Genomic DNA, 11,765 nt, shown 5'->3' with positions numbered 1-11,765 from the left:
CAGATTTCCACCTGGGAAGGTGAGTTTATATCATAGGGGATATTGGTGGTAATAGGTAAAAATATCCCCCATTAGTGGGTAACTCTGCAGATGCAATAAGCCAATAAAGCTGAATTAATAAGTCCAACTTTAGTAAACGGAGCAAAGCAGCTCCCAGGTGACTCTCAGAAGGCAGACGAGGAAATCACTTGGCAGGTCTGGTGACCAGGTCTTAAATACCCTGTAGGCATGGTCTTGAGCAGCCCCAGGGGAGGAGCTGACCCTTGGTGGGCTTTCTGAGGGGCAGGGTCTGGAATGGGAGGAGTGAGACCTGAACAGAGATTGCCAACATGTGGCCATACATCTTTCTCCCCACCTTCTCTCCTGCCTCCAGCTGAGGAATCAGAATTTGGCTGAAGGTGTGTGCTGTGAAAACATTCCCCTCTGTCAGAGAGCTATAAGAAGGGATACCAACTCTGCCACAGAGCTAGAAGAAGGGATACCAACTCTGCCACAGAGCTATAAGAAGGGATACCAACTCTGCCACACGGGTCTGAACTCTCCCCAGATTCCCCACCACGGTCATAGCTCTTCTGACAGACCTGCCCCTGACAATCGGTCTCAGCACCCTCTTAAGCCCTGCATCCAATGCCTTTCAAAATTAAGGACAGGTACCCCCTGATCACTAAGCCAGCAGTTCTCAACCTGTGGGTCTTGACCTCTTCGGGGTCAAACAACCCTTTCACAGGGGTCACGTATCAGATAATCCCGCATAGCAGATATTTATATTACAATTCATAACTAGCAAAATTACAGCTATGCAGTAGCAACGAAAGTAATTTTATGGCCGAGGGTCACCACATGAGGAACTGTACTAAAAGGCTGCAGCATCAGGAAGGTTGAGAACCACTGTACTAGGCACTTCTCTAGCATCACATTTCAAAATGTCAGCACACCAGAAAACGCTCTTAGATGGTCCAGAAGACCCACTATTAACAGATGAGGTAACCATGGCTCACTGGAGTTGAGGCTCCTATCCATGTCCACGGTGTAATCTTGGGACACCTTTAGACCTCTGCTAGCATCTAGAGAGGCCAGATTATCATGTGATGAAGTCCTAGGGAATGTGCCCCTGGTAAACACCCAGAACCACGAGAACCAGAGGAGCGTGAGGCTCTGTGCTAAGCACTGGGGAAAGACAGAAGGACAGTGAGAGGCGAGTACTCTAGGGTTCTGGTAGAGCTGGAACATTGACACAGTGTCAGATATCACACAAGGCCCCATGAGCAAGAGCTGTCTGCCGAGTGTGGTCCAACCAACATGCCTGAAAACAAGTCCCGGGTTCCTGCCCACGGATCTCCAAAGCTGGAGGTACCTTATCCCCAGACACTTGTGTGTATTAATAGCAATAGAATCTTCTAGCCATAGATGCTTGAAACACTGCAGTCAGCTTTTGTTCCCATCTTTCCCTTAAGTCTACATCTAGTTCATTACAAGGTCCTATCGGTTCGGTCCTTAAATTCTACTCCACCTCATCCAGAAACACCAGAATTGCTTTCCTGCCAAACAGCTCTTGCTTCATTTCCCTGCTTAGAATTCCTGGGGTGTTGCAGAGCACCATCCATGGAACTGAAACAAAACTCCTTAGTTTAACATCTATATTCCTTTTTGAATTAGACTCAACTCCCATTTCCTCCCTCGTCTTGGTACTCTCCCACAGGAATGTGTTCTCCTCCCTCACTGTACTTTAACACCTGCTGACTCTCAGGGATCACTAATCATCCTAACAACAGCAAAGCACCAGCCTGGCGCACACCTTTCGGGGGACCTGTGCAGAGCCCACGCCTTCCAACACTGGGATCTCACAGTCAGACCACCAGCCACTTCCTCTAATCGGCCCAAGGTCGGTCATCAGATAGCTCACATTAGGGAATTCCTGGGCCTTTGAGCTGGCTGCAGGTATTCACCCTCGCCAGTCTGGCACCCATTCCTTCTTCCCTGCCCACCCTTTCTCACGCCCATCTCTTCTACTGTAAGGAGTCAAAGATTTAAGAAAATTATTGGGGAGTTTGCATAAAACGGCTCCAAAGCAAAGCAAGTTTTACACCAACAAATAGTCAATGAATGAATGCCAGCTCTAGGCAAAAGCTATGCTAGATACTAAGTGGGCAAAGGGATCTGAGATCTGAAAATTAACACTACCTGTCAATTGTTCAAGGATGATAGGCATGTAAACCATGTTGCTGCTTTGAGGCAAGATGAAGAAGGCTCTGTTCCTAAAGGGTACAAAAGTACTGCGGCTTCCCAGCACACACACATTACGCTGGAAATGGTGTAGCATGCCTGGAACCTCACTGGGGAAAAGCCTGGGGAAACAGTCAATAGCACAGCAACAGGAATCCTATCCCCAGAACCTGCAGAAGAGAAGCTGAGCATAGAGAGGTGTGGTGGCGCAGGCCTTTAACCTCCGCATTTAGGAGGAGACGGAAACATAGAGCTTTGTGCATTTGTGAGTTTGAGGTCAGCTGGTCTGCATAGTGAATCCTAGCCCAACCAGAGCTACATAGTAAAACCCTGCCCCCCCTCCCCCCAAATCAATAAATACATTTCAATTTGCCTGGTGTGGTGGTGGCATGCCATTACTCCCAGCACTTGGGAAGCAGAGGCAGGTGGACCTCAGTGTTCGAGATCAGTCTGGTCTACAGAGTGAGTTCCAGGGCAGCCAGGGCTACACAGTGAGACACTGTCTCAAAAATAAAGAAGAAGGAAGGGAAGGGAAGGGAAGGAAGGGAAGGAAGGAAGGGAAGGAAGGAAGGGAAGGAAGGAAGGAAGGGAAGGAAGGAAGGGAAGGAAGGAAGGGAAGGAAGGAAGGAAGGAAGGAAGGGAAGGAAGGAAGGAAGGAAGGAAGGCAGGAAGGAAGGAAGGGAAGGAAGGAAGGAAAGGAAGAAAGGAAAAGTAGTGAGCACCTTGTAATCTCAGCAGCAGGAAGCAAAGCCAAGCAGATCCTTTGTCAATCATCCTAGCCTACTCAGTTCCAGTCCAATGAGACAGCATACCTCAAAAGGGTGGGAGGGAGGTGTGTCACCCGAGACCTGAGATTGTCCTGGCTTCTCCTTGCACATGTACACATGTATATGCACAAAGAAAGAAAGGAAAAGAAAATGCTCTAGAGTTTATACCCAGCGAAAACTACAAAGCCAAAGGCCATATTTTTCTCCTTATTCCAAATTTCATCATGTGCTGGAATATATGAACACAGTGTTCTAATTCCCACCTACTGCATGCTTCCCAGCTGCCAGTTCTAACATCTGCCATCCCTTAAAGCATCAGGCTTGAGGGCTCGCACAGAATTGCTAAGCCCCTACTTGGACTGATTGTATAAATACAGTCTCTGGGGAGAGAAAAGAAATCACCAGAGGAGCCTTACGTCATCACAAATATTCTTATGAATATTACAGATGTCCATTAGGCAGAAACTTCTGAAAGTCTGTGTGCACAAGGAGAAAGTACTCCAGATTTCTCAATGGCAGGGTTAAAGCTAGAGTTCTTGGCTGATAACATTGCTATACAAGGAGAGTTTGCCGCAACATTTCATAACTCAAGAGTGCAGGCCCGAGGCCACACTCTTACAAAATAGTTGGATTCATCTCATATTGTGATGAGAGAGTGGGAGGAATTTAAACATTCTTAGCTTTGTTTGGATTATCAAAACAATTCCTCTTTGTTAAGTGCACCAAGGTGTATCTCATGACTTGTCAAGGGCAGAAGACAGGTTAGGAGCCGATGTGGAGGTAAAGGCTTTCTTCCCTTACGACATGGAGGCGCGAATAGAGTAGGGGCAAAGAAGTCCAGAAAGGGGAGGCTGCAAATGAAATGAGGAAGAAGGCAGGTGGGAGGGAGGAAAGCGGAAGGAAAGACCTCAAGGTGCTCTGGACGTCCTTGCTGGAGTTAGCATGGAGACAGTGCAAGTCAACTGCCAACTCTGACCACAAGCAGAAGGGGGAGGGGGAAAGGGACCTGCCAAGCCTCAGGAGCAGCTTCCTTCTAGCTGTGAAGGTAGGGCAGGGAAGCTTCTAGCATTTATGTCCATGCCCAAGGACTTAGAAAGGCACCTCACTGCCTCAACACATATAACGTATAGCTTTGTTCCTAGAAGTCAGCTTTCTTTTAGCTTAGTGTTCAGCCTCCACTGCTGGGTTAGAGAGCTTAGAACCTTCTATTTAGAGGTTGAGAGCACACACACACTCCCACACACAGGAACATGACACCCTTAATCCTGAGGCTAATGTCAGCACTGGAGTTGGGGTGGACTGTTGTGGAATATTTGTTTAACTATGCAAAGATGCCTTGCATTTGTTCAGCTATGTAAAGGTATGTTGCTGTTTTACCTTGTCTGCCTAAGGCACCTGATTGGTCTAATAAAAAGCTGAATGGCCAATAGCAAGGGAGGTAGTTATAGTCGCGGGAGAGTAAGGAAGAGGAGGAATTTAGGCTTGAAAAAGAAAGGGAGACACAAGAGGCCGGCCAGCCAGCCAGCCACGGAGGAAGCAGGAATATAGGACACACAGAAAGAAAGAAAGGCAAAAAGTCCCGAGGCAAAACGTAGATGAATAGAAACAGATTAAGTCAAAAGAGCAAGTGGGATAAACCTAAGCTAGGGCTGAGCATTCATAACTAATAATAAGTCTCAGTGTCTTTATTTGGGAGCTGGTTGGTGGCCCAAAGAAAATGCCAACTAAGGTGGACAGGGCTCACTTGGCCAGGTCCTTAACGTCACTAAGAGTAGGGCATAAATACACTTCTCATATTCATCTCTAAATGGACTACTGTATTAAAGAGCTACTGGGAGCATTACTGGCTGCTTAAGATGTGTCTTTTGAAGGGGTTCTCATGTTAAGTCTGGTTCTTTCTAACTGCTGCACTCAGCCTCCTTATAGCTAACTGTCTAGATCAACATGGGTTCTCCTAGTGGATATTTTTATATCACCCACAAACATCTTTCTATGGCCTCCATAAATTCGTGCTTTGCAAGTAATGTTTAACTTCCTACAAAGTCTGTGATGAATCCTTTAGTCACTGAAAATATAAGCCAGCATAAAATTCTATTTAGACAACCGCTGTTGTATCTTGCTTGACTGAGCATAGATGCTGTGGTAGCTAAGAAAGGCTGCTGCAGGCTTCTGGACCATTTCTCCTCTGCTTCACTGACCTCAAAGAACAAACCACAAAAAATATACCTCATTGCAGCTGTGCCATGTGCCGACGCAGAGAGAACCACATAGCTTGTGTGTGCTCATCTGTGTACAAGTATTTATTGAGGCCTGATTGTTTCAAGGGTTAGAGACACAAAGGTACATGAATAAGATGATAGAGCCTTATCATTGGGGTCACAGTCTTAAATGATAGGAGGGACTGGTAATACAGTCCTGTAAGTGTCCAATAGGAAGGGCTAGAGGCTACCCTGAACTGTGGGAACAAAGCCATTCCTTACCATGGGTTGTTTACTTGTGCCAAAGAAGAGATGTTAAATAAGTAACCAAGATGTTTGAGAAGGCAACATTTGAGCAGGGTACTGAACCACCGGCTTTGTGTTCACAAGAGGGATAGAAGGGGAGGACTGGGCAGGAATGGGTGTGAGGTCAAGGAAGTCTTCCTAATCACCATCAGTGATGCCCAGAGAATGAAGAATTCAGGGGCAGAGCCTACACCTGCAGTCAGCCAGGTGCAGGAGGCTGAGGTTTGGTGAAGCGCTTCAGGCAAAAGGCATCTGCAAAAGCCCAGAGAAGGAACAGAGAGGTGAGAAGCTGTGGATATAAAGTAGTTAAATCCTCACTAGGTGTTTGCCTGAAAACTTAGTTTTGTGTGAGAGTCCATGTTTTGTGTTTATGTCTTCAAAGTCTCACTGATACACCCATCCTAATGCTCTGGACAGCGGCCTCACAGAACATGCCAAAGGAATTCCTGCCATCTGGTGGACAGAGAATGTCACAGTACATAGCTCCAGGGTCATAGCATCCAGGATTCCATAAGAAGTCATATGTAGCTGGCTGCGGTGGCCCACATCTACAACCTCAGCACCTGGGAGGCAGAGGGTCAGGAGTTCAAGACTAGCTTTGCTTACACAAGCTCTTGTCTAAATTAAAAACAAACAGTGAGGGGTTTGGAGAGCAGATCGGCCACGCAGAGTACTTGTTGCTCTCGCAGAGGGCCTGGGTTTGATTTTTCAGTACTCCAGTTCCAGGTGGTCTGACACCTTCTTCTGACCTCTGTGGGAACCATACACACATGTGGTATACAGACATACAGGCAAAATATTCATATACATAAAATAAAATTTAAAAATAAAAAACCCTAACAATAAATAAAATACCCTGATGTTCTTTATTCTTTTATCATTGTTGTTAGATTTATTTTTAATTATGCATGTGTGTCTGCATGTGTGTGTCCATGTGCATGTGAACTTCAGTGCACATGGAGGTGCCCAACATCGGTGCTCAGAACCGAACCTGGGTCCTCTGCAAAAGCAGCAATTGCTCTTAATTACTAAGCCATCCCTGTAATTGCTCTTAATTACTAAGCCATCCCTGTAATTGCTCTTAACTACTAAGCCATCCCTCTAGCCCCTCAGATGTACTTTTTAAAGAAGCTAAGGAAGATGCTCTCTTGTATGAAAGCAAACAAGGGGGACGGAGAGGGGAGAAAGGACAGGGAGCCCACTACACAGCTGTGCTGATGCTGTACAGGGGCGCTGTAGGCACAGGAACCCTGCTTTGCAGCTGAGACTCCTTTACTTCATGATCCTCTTGTCATAGTTTCTTTGTCAATCAATAAAGGGTAAACAAGGAGGCATTAAAACCTTTCCCAGTTATGCCATTTATACTTTTAAATATAAATATAGAATTAGAACACTTGAGGCCCCATTCAGTGCCCAGAAGACACTCAGTGACACACGTCAGTCAGTCAGTCCCCAGCACAGACAGCTCAGATGGTTCAAAGTCAAGTTGGAATGCATTTCTAACAACTTTAATATACTCCCAGTTGAGGGAGACAGTTTTATAAACGCAACTTGGACACAGAAATGTTGATTTCTCAGAACAAACAAGCTTTTGGAACTGACACAGTACTTTTAGAATTGAAGCTATCTTAGAAAAATTCCAGAATAAGCGGCGTCCTGCATGTATGAATTATACTAGCAAGGCATAATCAAGTGTGGACATTATGCTTTTCCATGGTATTTTATACATGCTTGAATTTTTTTGTTATGGCATTTGACACATGAGCAAGAGTTAAGAAATGGGACTCTACTAGAGAATTACGGCATTTTTGCTCACTGGTATCTAATACAAGACTGTGAAGGGTTACTGTGGATAAAATGTCCACCAGCTGTTTCTCCTCTGCTGAGGTCAATGTTCTGGGAACAAAGTACCAGCAACTTGGAGAGGAGAGGAATTAGTATTGAGATGGATGGACTATGGGGGAGCTGGGAAGTCACGGGACAGACGGTTCATCACGGAAAAACAGTATAACCCTTTAGATGTCTAAGAATTAGGGACTATCTTTAGACTGGAGCTGTTCTGATGGGGCTTGCACTCTCATGGGATCAAGTTCCCAGGCAACTCTAAAGTTTAGACTGACCACTTGAGTCATTAGCAGCAAGAAATGTGAAGCAATGTTAAATGTGGTCTCTACCTTCACGATAGGTCTTCAAGGAAATTGCTGTTTGGGCTGGAGTGACCATGGTAGGCTTTATAGAGAAAGGTGGGCCTGCCAATGGCCAGCTATGAGCAAATGCATTTGGGACACACAGACTGAAGGGAAGAAATTCCAGGTAATGGTAACACCAAAGTCCAAAGGCCCCTTTGGTTTCTTCTGAACTGAAGCACCACCCTGGAATACTGCCTTGATTCAAGTTACATTTTTACCAGGAAGGGAAGACTATTGGAGCAAGCAATTTCATTTTTCTCTCCTTCCAGTTTCTTGTCTAGTGTAATCATATACTAGTTTTCAAAAAAGTTACAGAGGGGCTGGAGAGATGGCTCAGAGGTTAAGAGCACTGGCTGTTCTTCCAGAGGTCCCGAGTTCAATTCCCAGCAACCACATGGTGGCTCACAACCATCTGTAATGAGATCTGGCGCCCTCTTCTGGCCTGCAGGGATACATGCAGATAGAACACTGTATACATAATAAATAAATCTTAAAAAAAAAAAAGTGAAAAGTTACGGAGGGAACGCACACAAAGGATAAATGCCTCAGTGGAAAACATGCACTCTGGCTGAACATGGTGGGCATGCCTGTCACAGCAGCACTTGGTAAGAGGCAGCAGATCAAGGGCATCCTTGGCTACACAGAAAACTCAAGGCCAACCTGGGCTACGTAAGACTTTGTTTTCAAAAAAAAAAAAATCAAAACGGAACACAAACATAGACACTCTTGTCAAGAGAGGTTTGACAGACAAAGCAGGCTATAGTTATATATTTAGGAATACATATGCAAACAATTAAAGGCATGAATTTGAAGAAGAGCAAGGAAGTGAATGTGGGAGGGCTTAGAGAGAGAAAAGGGGTAAATGATAAAATTGTAGTCTCAAAAAACACAAGAAATAGTCTTTAAAAAATAAAAAAGAGAAGTTTCTAGTCTGGTATTATTGCCAAGAAAGCAAATTAATTAACAAGTGCATTACTTCAAGTAGTATTTGTCAAGCACCTAACTCCACATGTGCCTGGCTCCTGGCTCCTCAATGTTTGGACCAATGAAAGGATGCTTTCTCAAAAGCCAGGCGGTGGTGGTACACACCTTTGATCCCAGCACTCGGGAGGCAGAGCCAGGCGGATCTCTGTGAGTTTGAGGCCAGCTTGGTCTACAGAGAGAGATCCAGGACAGGCACCAAAACCCTGTCTCAAAAAACCAAAAAAAAAAAAAAAGACACAGAAAGAAGTGTAGAATGCTGAGGTGTTTTTAACTGTAACAGAACTGACTATGCTTCTTTCCTATAAACAAGCATTTGATAGGAGTATTTACTTACTGGGTTTTAAAGCAAATCGTGAAAGGTGCCAAAGGGCCATTGAAGTCAGTCCCCAGAACATAACTACGGAAGATTGTCCTCATGCACCATTTAAATAAACAAACACAATGATGAATTTTAAAGGTGTGCATCAGAGACACTACTCAGGCCCCAGCACCCATGTCAGGTGGGCTTATAACTCCTGTAATTCCGTTTCAGGTGACCTCTTTTGGACCCCTGCAGACACTCAATTCACCCACACTCAAGACACACAGAGACCGGTTGTGATGGCACAAGCCTTTAATTCCAGCACCGGGGAGGCAGAGGCAAAGGAAATCTCTGTGAGTTCGAGGCCAGTCTTGTCTACAAAGAAATCCTGTCTAAAAAAGAAAAAAAGAAAAGAAAAAAAAAGACATGCATATACATAATTTTTTAAAATTTTGCACTTGCGCGTGCATGTGCGCGCGCACACACACACATGCACATCAGGCATTTATTTCACCACCTTACAGAAAAGTGTATGTTAAGGAAACATTGGTGATACTTTCAGAGACTACTCACATACCTCCATCTGCAGTGTGGCTGGTTTTGTTTTTAATCAGAGCATTTGAGTAGAGGAAGACAGGAATCAGCAAAAACCACGAGAAATATAAAAAGAAGCATAACTCAGGGTGTCGAGACACGTGGTGGCAGCTGGGCTCCCCAGACCCTGCCCTGTTCTTGAAGACTGAGCTAAAACAACACCGTGAGGCTACGGAGCCATACATCTGCTTCCAATTCACTTTCACGGTCTTCTCCCAGTTGGAGTCACTTCTGCAACACATGCTACGGTTTCGGCAAAGTTACAGAAGAAATCTACACACAGGGCAAACAATTAAATAAACGCGAAAGCACATGATGGTGAGTTCAAAGCGGACACGGAGCATGTGCATCACTTCTGATTAAAAATAAGCGATCCAACAGTTCTTTCACATTCTAATGTGTGCTCCTCACCCACAGCTGACAGAATCTAGCTTTTACTCTTCTGGTTTGGGGTGTTCTGTCTTTTTGGCTCCCTGATAGTGGCACTGACATTGTCTGAATCTAGCACCAGAGGTGAGGTTATTAATTTTCAACCTTCTTTCATGTGTTGGGATTAAATTTTCTAGTGCAAAACTTATTACTTTTCTTTAAAAAAACATTTTAGGTTTATTTTCATGTGTAAGAGTTTTGCCTGCCTGTATGTGCACCACACGTTTCTGGTGCCCACCAAAGTCAGAAGAGGGTGTTGGATCCCCTGGGACTGGAGTTAGGGATGGCTGTAAACCATGTAGGTGCTGGGAACTGATTCTGGGTCCTCTGTAAGAACAAGGAACATTTTTAACCACTGAGCCATCTCTCCAGCCCTGTTACTTTTCCTCAAGCATTGCTTCAGTGGGGTCCAGGGTGGAACGAATCTGCTCCATGGTGTCACCTTCAAAAGGATATTCTGCTCACAGGATATGCTTAAAAATAAGTGCAAAACCATTCACACGTCTGTCTCTTAGTCACCGTTCCTGCCTTACAAAAGTTAGGAAAACACTCTTCAAATAGGTTTGAATGTTACTCCTCCTTTTGAACTCTTTTCCATCAAGTGTCAGTTTCTAAAGCACTAAAAACAAAGTTCAAGGACAATTTTATCTGTTTAATTTTCTTCCACTGAGAAAACAAATAGCTCATATCAAGCTCCCCTCCCCCCCGTGTGTGTGTGTGTGTGTGTGTGTGTGTGTGTGTGTGTGTGTGTGTGTGTGTGTGTACCATCTGCAGGGTTTATGGCCTACTTCCATCTCCACGTCTGTGTGATTCTCACCTGATCTGCAGTTGCTCTAAAGACCATACTTTTCCACTTGAGATATCCAGAACACCACTGGAGGCGGAAGCCTTACCTTATCGGTGACTCTGGTTATTCTGATGAAAGCCTCAACTACTTCTGATTGCTTATCTGGACCCCGAGGGACAGGCTACCCCTCAAAGAAAGATGGAAGTTCAGACACACACACTGACGAAAATCAGGGAACGGCCGCATCAATTTTAAGATGAGGAAAAATTCTGAAGCAGGATTTGACACGACTGTCTGGAGATAGTGCCCTTTAGAGACCACGGATGACATGCATACGTGTGGGTGGAATCAGCACATCTGCAGACGCCGGCAGGCAGCATTACTCGCCAAACGTGGCTTTTTTTTTTTTTTTTAAGATAACTTTACAGTGACGTGTTAGGCTGCAATTACATAAACAACAGAAAGTACTAGGACCTAAGCCTACAAGTTTTGTGGGTCTCAAGACCTTATGCAATCAATATTCTGACATCTGTAATGCACATCTGTTCCTACAATGCTCATGCCAGAAACTAAGGGATTAACATTACTTGATGAGTTTTATTCAGATTTTGAAACAAATTCAGTTGGACTCTTTAGAATAACAATCCTTGAGCCACTTTTTATTTTTCTTAATTTGAATCATTAAGAAAAGCATAATCATCTCCTTATTAGGGAAAGTTTCATTAAGAAGGTTTGAAGTTCAGCCTGTTTCAAAAACCAGCACTTGTAGCTTATGTTAATAGTTCTAAATGTCTAAAGGCCTATTAAACGAAAACAACCTTAATAACCCCAAGTTCAAGCAGTAAGAATTTTTAAAAAGCTGGCCATGAAGAGTAGTCAAATATTCCAGGAACTTTTATAATAAGGAAACATTCAGTCACTTTGAGAGTCTTGCTTACGAAGCCCAGGCAAACCTTGAGCCTGTAACACCATGCCAACACAACCTCC

This window comes from Peromyscus californicus, unplaced genomic scaffold, assembly GCF_007827085.1.
Source record: "Peromyscus californicus insignis strain IS unplaced genomic scaffold, ASM782708v3 Scaffold_13__1_contigs__length_99412109, whole genome shotgun sequence".
NCBI lineage: Eukaryota > Metazoa > Chordata > Mammalia > Rodentia > Cricetidae > Peromyscus > Peromyscus californicus.
Note: the sequence above shows the minus strand (reverse complement) of the source record.